Raw genomic sequence first — 15,733 nt, 5'->3', positions numbered from 1 at the left:
AGTCAAAGAAGCCGAGTTTGGAGGGGACCCGGGTATTGTCTGGGACCAGTGAGTGGGGTGACGGGGTGCAGGGACACGGGCCAGGGGTTGTGCTTGCGTTAATAGGCTCCCCCGGGTCCTCCAGGGAAGGCTCCCGAAAATTATGAAATGTGAATAGGCTGTTTGTGCATCTCTCAGTAAATTTCTTTCTCAGATGTTTCCAGCCAGGGCAACTCAATTGAAAAATGGCTGGGGGAGAACAGAGGATAAAGCCAATGAGCTCAGTGTCTTATAAATCAGCCACACCGAGCTGAACTGAAGCTGTCAAACTGTGGAAAAACCTGCTGCCATACAAGCTTGTGAGTCTTTTCAAAAACAAAACCTCACCCTTGTCTTGCTCTCTAGATGGGAGAGGGCTTAATTAGAGTTCATGGAGGAACGAGGAGTGGAAAAAGAAATACGGTTTGCTAAGAAAATAAAAAAAAGAACTAACTCAAGGTAGTGCGTATGTAACATGTCCCAATTCTGATCTTGGCTCAGGCACAGAATTATAAGTGGGTCATGAAAAATAGCTAAGTGCTGTCATCAGTAAATCCTGCCAAGAGGTCCAATAATACTCTCTGCCCCAAAGCCAAATGAACTGAATAACCCTATAGTCTACCAACGCCACATCCCCATTTCAGGGATGAGGAGGTTGAGGCACAGAAGAGGTAACCTTGCCTCAGCTCCCATAGCCACTTAAGACAGTAGACTGCTCAGCCCTGGTGGTGTCAGAATCCCTGCTCCCAGGCACGGTGGCACTGGTCTCTCTTTAGGGACATCGGAGAGAGCAGGCAGGAGGCAGGGCTGATCCTGACCACTCTCATTCTAAGAAGGTCCTGCTCTGCCTTTCCGTGTCTCCAGATTCTGAAGTTTTGTCTGTCTTGCTGAATCACCCCACACTTAAATGCATCTGAGATTATGTTAGCGCCCTTTTTTTTTTTTTTTTTAAGCCTTTATAACCAATTGCTGGAAAACAGCTTTAAATCTGGAAGCGCCGGCTTTAGGAGGACCCCGTTCGGTTTCCAACAGCGAGTGTAAGGCTGCCAGATCGCATTGTCTCCACGCGTGAGGGGGTCGGGGGCAACCCCGCGTGCACCAGACAACAAGGCCTGTGCACCCGGCCGGAAGTTGTGTTCTTGTTGCCGGGGCAACCGTCATTGGATTTCCTGAATCCCACACAGGGCGATAGAACGTTGAATAACCACATTTATTTGCCTTCTAGGCCCTGTGGCATCTGCGGCTTAGCTCACAAAGCTCCTATTGACTGAAAGAGGGGTTTGTTGATCCAGGAGGCTGGGATGGGCGCGGGAGGCGGCGGGAGCTCGAGGACTCCTGGGTCGGGCCGAGATCTCTCCCTCAGTTCTGCAGTCGCCACACAAACGGCCTGGCACCGGCCGCCGCCCCTACGGCCGGGCCCGCGTGAGAAATCGAGCCTCCTCTTCACTGATCTCTGACGGGAAGAGAGGGGCAGTGTGGGGAGGGGGGAGTAAGGAAAAGGAGCCGGAGCAGGAAGGAGGCGGAGGGGAGGGGAAGTTAGGGGCAGGCGGTGGAAGAGGTTGCAAGGCCAGGGGTGAGCTCCTCTGTTCCGTGGCCACGCTGCACAGGAGGGGAGGGCGGGGGACGGGGCGGGACTCGGGGACGCCGGATGCGCAGGTGGAGGACACACATTCCCGCCGTCGAGAGGCTGACCACCTAGTCAGGGCTCTAGATACTTAAACAGACCCTGTAAGGTCTACAAGCAAAAAGCTGTGTGGGGGGGGGGGGGGGCGGAATTAGAGGAAGGGTCCCTTAGTGTTGATGAGCAGGCTGGGCAAAGATCTGTGAGTTTGGCGGCATCTAAAATGGTTCTTAAAAGATGAGTAGGATTTCGGTGGGTGGTGGGCTTCTGGAACTCTGGCAACAATGTAAGTGAAAACACAGGCGGGGAGGGGGGTGCGGTAAATGCTTCAAATGGATCCTCAGTAGCCCCTGAACTGCTCACCCCCAGCCACCAGCTTCCCCCCAACCTCGTGGCTACCACTGAGTTAGCCAACAAATGGTGACGTCTCTGGGGCAGAGGAGGGAGGAAGGGAAGAGAAGCGGACTTCAGACATGGGCCACTGAGGCCCAGAGCCCTCCGTTGGGCCACCCTGCTGAGTCCGACTGCCATGGGCCACAGGCTTTTGCTGTGAGAACTGAAGTCTGGGAGTGTCTTGGATTAGAAATAGTTTCTGAGCGAAGCTTTCTGACCTGTCACGGTGTGGGTGTGGAATGATTTCTTCCCTGCGGCTGGCTTCGCTTTGGTGTTTCCTTAAGGAGGGAACAGCAGGGTCACCCCCACGGCCCCAGGCATGTCTCTGCAGATGCTCCAAATTATGTTTCATCCGCCCTGCTGAAGAAGGCATTTTAGAAATCTTGTCTTCCAAAATAACGAGGTGAAAAGGAAATGACTTTTTTTTTTTCCCTATTTTTAAGCTTTTTAAAAGGAACATTTCCAACATTTATAGAGAGCAGAGAGCAGGGCCCATGAACCCCAGGTTCCCATCCTCCAGCTCCAACCACTCTCGGGCCTGCTCATCTCATTCCTCCACAGGCCCGCTGGCCGGCACCTCCAGGGCCCAGTGCCCCATCCCCTGGATTATTCTGAAGCCAACACCAGACATCGTATCATTACATCAATAGATACTTCAGTACTATCTCGATAAATAGCAGCTTCTTAAAATGTGTCATTACAACGTTGTTATCAAGCCTGAAAGTAACAGTTTCTTATAAGATCACATTTCTGGTCAGTGTTAAAATGCCCTCAGTTGACTCATAAATTTTTGTTTACTAATAAGCGGGACAAAGCCTTCACATTGCATTTGGGGTTTGTGCCTCTTTTAATCTGTGGCTTCCCTTTGCCCCTTTTCTCTTTGCAATTTGTTTGTTGAAGAAACTAGGTGCTTGGTGTTGTAGAGCTTGCCGCATTCTAGATTTTTCTACTCTGAATGAAATAATAAATCTAGGCAATGATAATTGCAAAACCAGTAGATGATAGGTCAACAGGAACTTCAAAATGGACATGACGATTGACGATACCGGACTCCACGGGCTAGTCCTAACATGTCAGAATAACCTGAGGTTCACATCACCTCCTATGACGAATGCTTACCACAAGATCCAACTGGAATCCCATTGAGCTGCCAGCTCTAACTACCAGTTTATAACAAATACAAAGAGACAGAAGAATATGGAAAACCACCTGATAGGCTTTTTTAAATTTCTATTTTGATGTAGCAAACATTTATTTAAAATTTATTTGATTGCTCTGTTATTATCAGGCATTAGAGTGTGATACTTTCCCAAGGCTTACTGAGAGGAGGGTGTATTTATGCCTCACTACCTGAACTCAGATTGCTCTAATGGTTTGTTCTTTTGCTGGTCTTTTGTACACTTGAATCTACTTCCTAGGGCCGCTGACTGCCTCTGTGAGCTTCCTGTCCTCCTCCACCCGAGCCCCTCCCCACAAGGTTCTTTCCATTTCACTGTGCACTGAGAAACCAAATGCCAACTTTTTCAGAACTTCTAAAATAAAGGTTCTGAGTGAAAGCTAAATAAGGGCTCCTCTTAGTAAATGCACAAATAGTCATGGCGAGATTTTAGTAATAACAATCATAAAGTTTTTCAGGTTTTTTTTCTCCCTAATTCTTGATCGCAGTCTGGATAGCAGAAGCCTCTGGATAAATGAGAGGTAACCAGTGTTCTGTACTAATCCCATTGGATAGAAAGTTTGGTCACAACACCCACAAGAAACCACTGTGTGCCTAGGAAAAATGGCAAAATTCCAAGTGGGAAAAACCCAGCACTGCACACATTCATGAAAGTTTGATGGCAATGTCACCTGGATTAGGTCATTAAAGACGAGGAAATGTAACAGGCTCGCTGTTGATATTCCCTTCTTCTCAAAACACCCTCTTCTTTTGGGTTCCATGACCTAACACTCTCCTAATTTTCTCCTATCTCTGGGGATTCTCCTCTGTCTTTTTCCTGGCTCATCTTCCATTTTACTGACTCTTAAGTATTGGAAAATTTCAAGGCTTGATCCACTGCCCTGTTCTTCCCATCCTACACCCTCTGTCTGTGAGCTCATCCATGCTTATGGTTTTAATTATTATCTATATGCTGATGAATCTTAAATCTACATCTCCAGTCTAGGCTTTCCCCAGAGCTCCCAGCCATAAATCCATTTGCCTATTCAACATCTTGACTTGGCCATCTCACAGCATTTCAAACTCCACATGGCCGAAAACTGAACTCAGACCTTCTCCCTCAAACCTGTACCTCCCCCAACATTCCTGCTCTCAATAAACAGCACCGCCATCCAAAGATGAGCAAGCAGGCACTTGGTAGCCGTCCTTGACACCCCCTTCTCCCTCATTGCATATCCTCTGCATCAGTAAGGGTTGTGGATCCTCATTTCCAAATCTGTTCATGCCTCTCTATCTTCACACTGCCACCATGGTCCAATTTCTCACACTTCCACACCTAGATTACCTCCAGAGTCTTCTGTTCTCACTATGTCTGCTCTGCGTCCAATCCATTCTGTAGCCACTCTTCTTGGAAATTGTACAAAATGTGCTGTTCACAAGTATCTCATCTTCCCAGTGCCTTTAGGAGAGAGACTAAAATCCTTATCGTAGCTAACAAGGCCCTATGTCACCTGGCACCTACCTCCTTTACCTTCATTTCCTCATTTTGCGACCTGCTTCCCTGTTTTCTGGGATCTGGTCATCCTGGTTCATAGGAGTTGGGGCCTCAGGACCTTTGCACATGTAGTTGCCTCTGGTAGGATTGCTTTCTTCTCTTTTCCTTCTTTACCTAGTTAACCCCTATGTGTCTTTCTGAATTCAGTTCTTTTAGAAAGTCTCTACTGCCTGCTGGTTTGTCTCCCTAATGCCATGTTCACAGTCCTTGTTCTTTATGATTGAAACAACTTCACAACTAAAGAAATTGAGGCCCAAAAATGTTATGCAACTTGCTTATGGATCATATATCCAGGCAGGGCTGTGCTAAAACACACACTGGAATAATCTCACTTTAATAGCAGCTGGATCTGTTGTCAAGTATTAGAGTTCTGTGTCCAGTTTCAGCCTCTACATGATGTGTAGAAGCTGGAATGAGTTGACAGAAAAGGAATCAGCTAATTAAAGGGGAGGCAAGTAGGACCTCTGAAGAAAAGTTAGAGGGGAGAGGGACTGTTTAGTCTAGCATAACGTAGAGACAGGGGAAGAAAAGGAGATTTAAAATTTCTCAAGTTTGGGAAGGTAGAGATGGCAACAAAAATATTTGTTTGAATGACCACAGGGAACAAGAGATTATATGAGGTTGCACGTCTCTGTAGGGACAGGAAGATTTAGCCAGAAAGGGCTTGGTTTGACAAAAGGAAGGGTGGTCAAAGATTTGAACAAAATGCAGAGTTAGCTCCTGAATGTCTTTTGGCAGAAATGGTGAAAAGCAGGATCAGTAAACATCTAACTTACCTGGTGGTTTCAGTGTTGACCTACCTTGGGCAGGAAGCTGGGCCGGCTGACCTCTTGAGGTTGTTTGGAATGAATGAAGGAAAGGATGAATGTGAAAGTGAGCCTTGCCATCGGTCACAGGCTAGATCGTGCTCCCACCCTGCCTTGTGTGGAAAAAGAAATACGGAGTGGCATGCGTCCCCAAGGGCTCCTCAGCTGATCACACTCAGTTGGCCTTATCTGGCTCCCAGGTGTTTCCATTTATCTCTGATAAACTGTCAGCCGAGAGCCAGCTTTGTGTTGGGAGGTGGGGGGGATGAGCGGAGGGGAGGCTAATACCCCAGATGTTTTCCAAGAAGATGGGAGAACGTTATTCTTCGGTACTAATGCATTTCGTCATCCCCGCCGCGTGCAGATGTTAAATTTGGGAACACTTCCAGGTTCCTTTTTCTCTCTTAAAATAAAATTAGTTGTGTATTAAAAACACTCAGGACCCAGTCATCCCCAGGGATGTCTCTCTTTTGCATATGGGTGAAGCTTTGGGACTATAAGAGGATTCTAAGTTTTACTGGCTGTTTTTCTTCCAGTCTAACGAAACCTGTGGGCTACCTCCTTTGGAAAACGGGGAAAATGGTAATAATCAGAGGTTCCACTTACTGAATGCCTACTGTGTGCCAGATAAAACCAAATCCCATGGCAACAGTGCCAGGGTGTATTAAAATCCATTTTACAGATGAGTGAGTTGCTCCCAAATTGTGTAATTTCTCCAAGTTCACAAAACTACTAAGTAGCAGAACCTGTTTAAAACCAGGACTATGTTACTTCAATTAATAATGGCAACCTTTTTAGAGCTTTCTTATGGGCCAATCACTCATTAAATCCTATGGAGTAGGTGTTATTAAGTCCATTTTGCAGGTGAGGAAATGAAGGCAGAGAGAAGTGCAGTGGTGGGCTCAAGCTCATGCACCTAGCAAGTGGCAGAACAGAGCGTCAAAGGCAAACAACTTGGGTTTGGGAACTTGTGTTCTTTTTTGGGGGGATTTTATTTATTTATGAGAGAGCAGCAGTGGGGGGCGGTGGAGCAGAAGGAGAGGGGCAAGCAGACTCCCTGCTGAGTGTGGAGAGCCCAACATGGGGCTCGATCTCACGACTCCGAGATCATGACCTGAGCCGAAACCAAGAATCAGTCGCTCAACTGACTGAGCCACCCAGGCGCCCCTGGAACTTGTGTTCTTAACCATGACCCTGTACTGATTTTCATCCTCTTTCTACACTCCATAGAGAGGCTTGGCTGGATGCAATTTTTGCACAAACTAGCTGATCTGAGCTTGTGACAGCTGGAGGTAGAAACTTCTCTCCCTTGTGTTGTCTTATCTTTTCATTGATTTTCTGCTGTTTGAGCAGTCTCCCCACCCTGGGAGAGCCTTTGCACACTAAGCCATTGGCTACAGGTGGCAAGGTGGTGGCTCCAGTTCAAGTCTCTTCCCCCGGAGTTGGATGTTCCAGAAAGGACACCGTGTTCCACGGAGCTGTCTCTCTGGCACAGGCTTTGATCTGGGAAAGGGTGAGCCTCACTGCAGAGCTGAAGCTGTCTCCCTGCTTTGTTTATGCGAGCGTGCTTCCAGGACTCTGTCTGCTTTTGGGGTGGAAGTGCCCTGCCAAAACCTCCAGCTCTCCACGCCGGCTGCGTAGCCAACAGACCTCCCGCCTTTTTGATGAGTCCTCTGCCCTGGATAGACAGCGGTGTCTCAGAGCAGTTTGGAGATTTTAAAAGTTTCCCTGGCAGGATGAATGATCTACTGCAACATGCTCTTGCCTTTTGGAGTTGCCCTCCAAGTTTTCCAGGCCCGATCCTGTAAATCATTTCATCTTGTACAAATACTGGGCTGTGAGCGCAGATGATCTCAAAGGGGAGGATTATTTAAAACTCCATTTAAGAATCCATCCTCCTTTCGACAGATTAATGCAGCTTGAATATGTGAATAAAAATTTTCTCCCATGCATGCTAATGTGCAGGTAGCTCCAGGGCCTTTGAGAGGAAGTAGAATATGCTTCTCCTCCAGGAGGCTTCGGAAAAAGTGACTTGTCGGTGTATTGACAACTAATTTATCATTGGGAGCATCTGAGGTTCGACTCGGCACAAAGTGCTCACAGGGTAGCTGGAGGTGATGGGTGGGATGATGTGGGGAAAACTGAAATGTTTTGAAAGAGATGTGTAAGACGGAAAAGGTCATTTAGAATATCCTCTTGCTTTCTGTCATCCCAAGAAGATGGAAATCTATTGTGGTTTTCAAGGTAGATTCAAGTTCAATAACTCACAGAATTGGGAGAGTGTTTTGCGTAACTCTCTGAAGTCTTCTGCTTTGTAGTTTATCCTTACTTGCCCTCACTCCAACAACGAAAGAATTGGTGGAAGGCAGCCTGGGCCAGAGAAGGTCCAACAACCACAAGTTGGTGAACGTTCCATCAGAGAGCAGGCTTCTTTAGCATCTCTGCTCTCTTTCACCTCGTGACAAAACTGTTGCCCCCCCCATGCAGGGACTGTATGCATTCCTGATTCTTGAATGTTAGAAATTATCTTGCTGGTTTTCGGAGTGAAGGCAGAACTGCCTCCTCTCAACTCACTTGGAATGGAAGTCCCAACTTGTTTTTCTGAGGTTGAGTGCATGCAATTCAGTGTGAGGCCATGAGTTTAACAAAAATGTAACAAAACATTTCCGTTGAAACTCTTTTCCTTAGGATAGGAAACTCTTTCCATCAAGCTACACCCCGGGAATGGAATTTTGGAAGTTGTTTAGCGGAGTTAGAGATGAAAGCTTCTCATGAGCTGACGTAAGCTGATGAGGGTGGGAGGGAGACGGCAAAAGCTGACAGCCTTCTGTGAAGCATCACCAAATGTTGTTTCATATAAGTTGCGCAAAGTTTTCTCCTTTTCACAGATGAGGAAACAGAGACTTAGAGATGTGAGGAAACATTTCCAAGGTACGATTCATCTGTGGTTGGGCTTGTAAAGGAATCGTGGTTTTGAAACTCTGAATCTGGTGCCCCTTCAATTCCCCAGGCCGCCTCGCTTACTGCTCCGGGAAATCGTGGCATATATATACCAAAGAAGATGCAGACAATCCTAGAGAGCTTTATAAAATGGCTGATCATACTTGCTTCTCAAGAAAAATGGAAATTCAAAGTTAAGGAGCAAGACTAGAGCGAAAGGTGAGAATAGTAGGGAATTTCAGGGAAGGCCAGTTCTCTATCGTAACCAGGAACCCAAGAGCCATTCAAGGCAAGGAACCAGACTAATGCAACGTACCTTTGTCATAGATAATTCCATCAGTGCCATTACCACCAGCGTATTTTTTTTTTTAAGACTTTATTTATTTGCGACAGAGAGAATGAGAGACAGAGAGCATGAGAGGGAGGAGGGTCAGAGGGAGAAGCAGACTCCCCGCCGAGCAGGGAGCCCGATGCAGGACTCTATCCCGGGACTCCAGGATCATGACCTGAGCCGAAGGCAGTCGCTTAACCGACTGAGCCACCCAGGCGCCCCAACCACCAGCGTATTTTTTTAAAGGTGAATTAAAAAACTCAATTTTGTTAAAAATTAGGTGTTGGGTAGCCTCCAAAATGAGCTATGAAATACTGCCCTAAGCAAGAAAAAAATGCTAGCCATCCTGAGATTCTTAAAAAAAATAAAATCTATATGTTTTTTACTTTTTTTTTACTATGAACATTTTGAATTTTCCATTATGTGAAGGGTCTGAAGTCTTTTGCCAAGAGCAATGAGACTTGTGGGAAGGAAAAAAAAAAGCTCACAAAACACCCCTTTGTATATCAATTCCATTAATTTCTACACAATCAGAACACCTATTCTTTTTCTCTGCACCACCAGAAAGCATGCTGACTGAGGGAGTCCATCCTGGATATGTCAAAATAGGACCCTTTCAAAACAACTCCGACAATTTAAAGTTTCTCCTTAAAACAGAAGCTTATTTTTTTTTTTCTCCGAGATTTTCCTTAAAGAGGTTGAGCTTCTGACTCCACTCCCTCCACAACCACAACCCCGCATCTCAGGGGCATTTTCTTCAACATTTCACCCCAGTGGTGATATCCTCCCTCTCTGGCTCAGGGAGAGGGAGGGGTTAATGGAAATAAAGGTCAGCCCTTCCCTATCTCCTTTGGGACCATGTCATCTTAGTTTTGATCATTTCCCCCAAATTAAGATTTCTGCATAAACCCCCCATGTCTGAGTTTGGCTGGCAGTTTTATGGCTGACCAGATTTTGCACTGGCCAGGGTTCTGGTTGGCTGAATGTTTACACAGGCTGTTCATCAGATGGGGAGGGGGGACTGGATGTGGGGACTGTCTGTGAGCTGGAGCGGTCCTGTTTGCTGTCTTGTGCGAGGGCCTGCACTTTGTTACTACAAATTACATAATGACATGTTACATTTCAAAGTGTATTTTTACTTCAGGGAAAATTAAACCAATAAACAAACAACTCTGGTGGAAAAAAAACAGAGAAAAAAAATAAGATCCCTGGTTTCCAGATCTTCCTCTTTGAAAAGGCTCTTAATTAAATTGTAGCTATAAACAAATCTTTGTTTTATTGAAAAGAGAGCAGTTGCATATAAAAGCTATTTTTAAAAATTAGGATTCGAATGGCTGCTGGACTAGGGTCTGGCCCATGTTATGCGTTTTATGATCTGTCCAAAATGAAAAGGCAAGCTTGTGTAGTGATGGTAGATTTTCAATTTTTGATTGTTAATCCCTCTCAAATGTTGCTCCTGCCCTGCTTGAAAGGAGTATGTAAACAGGAATTAGCCTAGTTTTTCCAGGTACTGATTCAAGCAAAACTGCTTAGGGTAAGGATGAACTTGCCAACTCTGGATTTTTGGTCATGCAGAAAATCAGGTCTCTTCAGCATATTATCCATAGTTTAGCAACTTTGAAGCCGTTAAAAAACAAAATCAACCCCTCTAAATCAACTTCCAGACCTTTTGCTGTACGCCTACAAATTTAATATTAATTTTTTTTCTGTAAGCTGTTGAAATTAAGTATAGGCTCAGGATCCAAGGTTATGGGGATAACCATGGGCATATATCGTTCCATTATGCATGCATAGGTTTCCCCCACTACCTGAAAGTACAGCTTTCCTATGAATCCTTTCAGAAGCCGAAATGGTGAAAAATCAAGAAGCAATTACCAGTAATTTAGACGGAAAAATTTTGAGCATTCCCAGACCCAAAATACAACCTCTCTTAGGCTTTTCTGATACCATAGGACACATCTTGCTAATGGATACACAGAATAAATCGAGATAAAGCAGAGATGCTCACAGACAGTTCAAAGCTGTGGCAGCTGGATGCTGAGGGGCTGAGCGGCGTCCTGGGAAAGGAGCTTGGCGGGGCCACTCTCGCTGCTCGGGGGGTGCACGCTGCCTCTGTTAACGGCTCCCTGCAAACCAAAACTGGGTGCTGTTTTTGCTTTTCACGTTTTGTTATATAAAAATGAAAATCCTCTTTGGATTTCTTTTGGTTAGCGAAAATAGGTACTAAGGGAGGTCTTTGATAAAAGCGAAGCAGTGTGATGCAAACTGTCCAAAAGCGGGGGAGATCTTCACGTGCTGGCTCCAGCTTTTTTTTTTCCCAGCTTAAACTATGTTATCAAAAGAGAGTGTGTTCTGACTCTCTTTCCCCCCGGTTCTATGGAGTACTGAGAATAAGGACACTTCTTAAACTGCACTTTAAATGAGTGATTTCCCCAAATCAGGCTCTCCCACATCTGCTGCTATAGGAGCCGTCTGACCTGGAGCTCACTGGGTCTGTTGGGGTGCTCTGTGGCTCCCAGGAATTGCAGCAACCCAGTGACCGGCTACGTGAAGATTGCCCCTTTTGTATTTTCAACAGGTCCCATGACGCTTACATTTCTCAGGCAAAATTATGACATGATTTAGGATAATTAATCTGTGCAATCCACAACATGAGAAATCACAGGAGCAAATGAGAGAGACTGTCCACCTCTTCCTCTTCAGTGTCTTTATTTGTAAATTCAGGATGTTTAAAAAGAGACCTTTTCTCTTCAGATCTTAGAAACAAACAAATGGGGTTTTGGAACTCACCGTTACTTTTTTCAGATTTCTGAACGACTGAAAAACTTAGGAAGAAGAAAGGAGAGCAAAAGAAAGGACAGATACATAGTGTAGGTGTTTTTTGGACCAAAGAAAACCATTTTAGACAATGCTGTTTGCTAAGGATAGCCTTGCAAATGCATGGCACCCTATTTTCTTTTGTGGCAAGAAATATGCTTTCCTCTATCTCGTCTTGGATCCTTGACAGTTCCATTTGAAAAATTTAATTAGATCCTTGCTTCTGAAGGTTCTCGACTCCTGAACCAAACTGACCATCCACTATTCAAGTGGTTTGTTTTTAACTTCAGGCATCTTAGTGCGAGGACTGCCATCTGAGGCATTCTGCTGGGGCTTGGCCTTGACTTTAGAAGGAGCAAAAAAACCACCAGATTTTTCACCATTAACTGTCACCAAATAAACAACAGTTCAGAGTGAAGAGTCAGATATTAAACCAGGGCTTCGTTCTATGAATGACTAATCCAGTAAGAAAGATTTCGAACCAAGCAGTAGTCTTTCGATGGACCAATAAGCCACGGTAGGCCTGAGAACAGGTAGGACGTCTTCATCTTGGTTTTTTGCTTAGCCAGCATTTGAAGTGATAGAAGGGGGAGGGGGAGGGGGATCACATACATCATAGCCTGTTGAATGAATGAATGAAAATGGGTAATGTAACAATAATAATAATGAGGCCTTCCCTCTCATTCTTTTTGATTGGATGCTCTCCGTTTACCCCCGGTGACCACTTCTCACTCCTGCCCTATTTGGCCTTCCATGTCCTGGTTTGGGTCAAGGCTCCAGGGGAAGCCCAACATCAGCACCGCAACTCCCCTGCACAAAGCCAGACGGGGGAAAGAGAGAGGCTTAAGGTAGAAGGAAGGGTGAAAGGTCAATTCTCAGATGGCAGTTCAGATGTAGAAAACAGAACGAGAACGTGGTGGCAGCCATGCCCTTCTTTCCACCTTCAACTTTGAATTTAAGTCCTGAAATGTGTCTGCTTCTGTGTCTATCAATATATCTGTCTCTCGATCACCTATCACCCAATCCATCCATCCATCCATCCATCCATCCATCCATCCATCCATCATCTACCTATCTATTGATCTGTATAATCTATCATCTATCTATCCAGCAGCTATTACCTATTATTCCTTCCTTTCTCTCCCTTCCTTCCTCCTTTTTTTCCTTCCTTCCTTTTCAAAAATAAAGCCAGTACTAATGTAGAAGTCTGAAATTAGACCTCCTAAGCTAGTTCTACTCTTGTTTTAGAGGGGTGGAGCTTCTTTTTTTCCCCTTGTCTGGCTTTAAGTCTCTTATTCTCTTTGATACTTGTCCTTATTGTGACATAACAGAGAACCCTTTTTGAAAATGTTTCTGTTTAATGGGGTTCAGGGAAATAAAAGTCTACCTTAAAAAAGATAAAATGAAGCTCTCTGATACGGACTTGGTAATTAATTTCCGTGGAGGTCTATTTTCATATGCAGGCAAATCTGTTTAAATGCTGTTTTAAATTTTCAAATCATGTGCACATATATAAAACTCATTTCTGTGTTTTTAAATGCTGTTTGCAATTTTAAAGTGCACACACACACACACAGAGCTTAACATGCATTATGATAGCATGTAACCTGAAAAATAAAAGTTTACTTGAAACCTGAACTGGCTTTGCAATGCAGAGCAGACTAATCAAGTAACATTTTGTATAATGTATACGCCTGAGTGTGGCATGCAAATGGGCTATTTAGAATATTTTCCTGATTGAATGAACAAGCCCACAGGTTCACCGTTTTATATTTGTTCTCTTAAAAACATGAAACTCATTTTGAAAATGCTGGTTTAAATGGGCATTATTAAGTCTTTATCAGTTCTGAGCATTTCAGCCCTTTTGCATCCAGAAATTTCTCAATCTGACAGAATAAGAAATGCATTTACATGGCCTAAGCTCTTAAATTGTCCCTTTCAATTAATGCCCCATCATGGAGCAATCTGGAAACCATTACTCAGTAACTCTTCATTATAATTGCTTGCAGCTGAGTATCCAGCCCTTGGTAATATAAGAATAAAAGAAAACTCAGTTAGTAACAAGTGCAATTGATTCCATTCAGAATTCCCCTGGTGCTCTGCCATGTTTGGCCTGCTTGAGAGGAAACACGAGGGTTTTTTTTTTTTTTTTTTTTTTTTTTTTTTCCTTTTGGGGCCAGGAAATGAATTGGCAGACATAAGATGGTTTGTGTGGTGCTTGCCTTCATTTTTCAGCTGGTCCTAGTTAAAAATGAGACGATGGGGCTCCTGCTTTCTCCCCCACTGGCTATGTTTTTTGTTTTGTTTTGTTTTTTGGGTTTGTTTTTTTTTTTTGTTTTTTTTTTTAGAGGGCTTTTCTGGTAATAGATAAGACTACAAAACTTCAATTTGCTGCACGGTAACAGCATCCAGAAACTGTCACCCTCCACGGCCACAGCTGATCCTGGGACTTACTTCTGCAAAGGAGGGGGTTTTAGAATTTGATTCACTCCCACCTTGATCCTGCCTTTATGAGAGCAAAGTCCCTGGTGTATTTTGTACAGGTGGAGAGTGTTTATGTGTTTGGAGGCTATCAATCACCAACTCCAGAGATGTAAAGATCTAAAATTATGATAGATGAAAATGTGAAAATGTGATGTGGTACACTCCCCCCACCCCCCTACAAACTCCCATCCCCTGTGTAAGTCAGGAACTTGGCTTCTAAAAGTGGTGAAAGGGAATATTCTTATACACTCATTCCCTTCAGAGACCATGCAGCTCAGCGCTGACGCCACACTCTGGCGTCCGGCTCTGCATCCCCTGGACTTGGAGCACCAGGGACCATGGAGACAGTCAGTTCATCATATCCTGCCCGCCTTCTCCCCTACAGATGATTGGGGCCAGGTGACAAACATGCTCTACTTCATGAATTTAAAATATGTAAATTATAAAATACATTTTATTATAAAAAATTGATGCTCAGCATAGAAAAGTAGAACCCAATAAAACTCAAACTGCTTTTAATTAATTTCCATTCTTTATTTTCATAATAATAGGGGGGAAAAAAGCTCTCTATGAAGTTAAATAGCATTTCATTTTGATTGGCTATAGAAAGAAGACTAAAACCTTCCATGACTAAGGAAAATTGCTATAAATATTTTAGTGTATTTCTTGTATTTTTTCTATGCATTTATTTTTTTAAGGGGAGGTTGGTTTTTTACATGGGTGTAATTATTCTGTATTTTCTACCCCGTTATAAACTTAAAAAAATTGTTATTGTTATTACTAATCATGTATTTGGAAAGCCCACATGGGGTTTTTACACTAGAGAGAAGCACTTACATAATGATCTCAAGCAAGAAGAACAATAGGAGTGGAATCCTCCTTGACCTTTAGAGAATCCAGGATCTCAAAGGCACAGAACTGGGAATGCCAACTTTCCCAGACTCACAGGCTCTATAGTGATTACAAGGGACTACAAAGAAGCCTTAAGGGAGAACATTTTTTCCATTGAGAATTAAATAAAAATGAATACTCAAAGGCAGGTTTCATGAGGGCAGGGAGAATTGGATTGCTTTGTGTGCACCTGATTTCATATTTCCCTGAGATATAACACAATCAACTATCTTGAATTTACGATGCTTAAAAATCATCAATTTCTCTGGTAGTATTTAACATTTTTTTCCAGTTCCCTTTTCTTTGGGAAGAAATGTGGCCTATTAAAAACTGGATTCATTAAAATCTTTAATTAAGTAGATAAAAAATATGTGATAATGAAGTCAGCTGATGTCCAATGAACTTGTCCATGACTATGAATTCAGGCCAATTACTTATATTCATGGTTCCTTACCTAGGACGGTAGTGGTAGGATGGAGGTAAAGTCCATTTCCAATGAGGAAGATGTAAGCAGTAGCTCAGGCTTCCATGTTTGAAATAATCCATCCCCAAAGTCCAACCTTTATATGCTGGTCTGGCCCAGAGCTTCAGCCAAATTGGTGTAAGGTGACTCGCTTGTCTACCGATTTTTCCCGTTGAAAGACTTATCCCTCTTTCGTGGGAACTGGTCACGGATAGGTGCTGTTCCTTCATAAACCAGACAGGCTGTCTGCTCAATTCT

The sequence above is a fragment of the Neomonachus schauinslandi genome, chromosome 12 (assembly GCF_002201575.2).
Source record: "Neomonachus schauinslandi chromosome 12, ASM220157v2, whole genome shotgun sequence".
In the NCBI taxonomy this organism is placed as follows: Eukaryota; Metazoa; Chordata; class Mammalia; order Carnivora; family Phocidae; genus Neomonachus; species Neomonachus schauinslandi.
Note: the sequence above shows the minus strand (reverse complement) of the source record.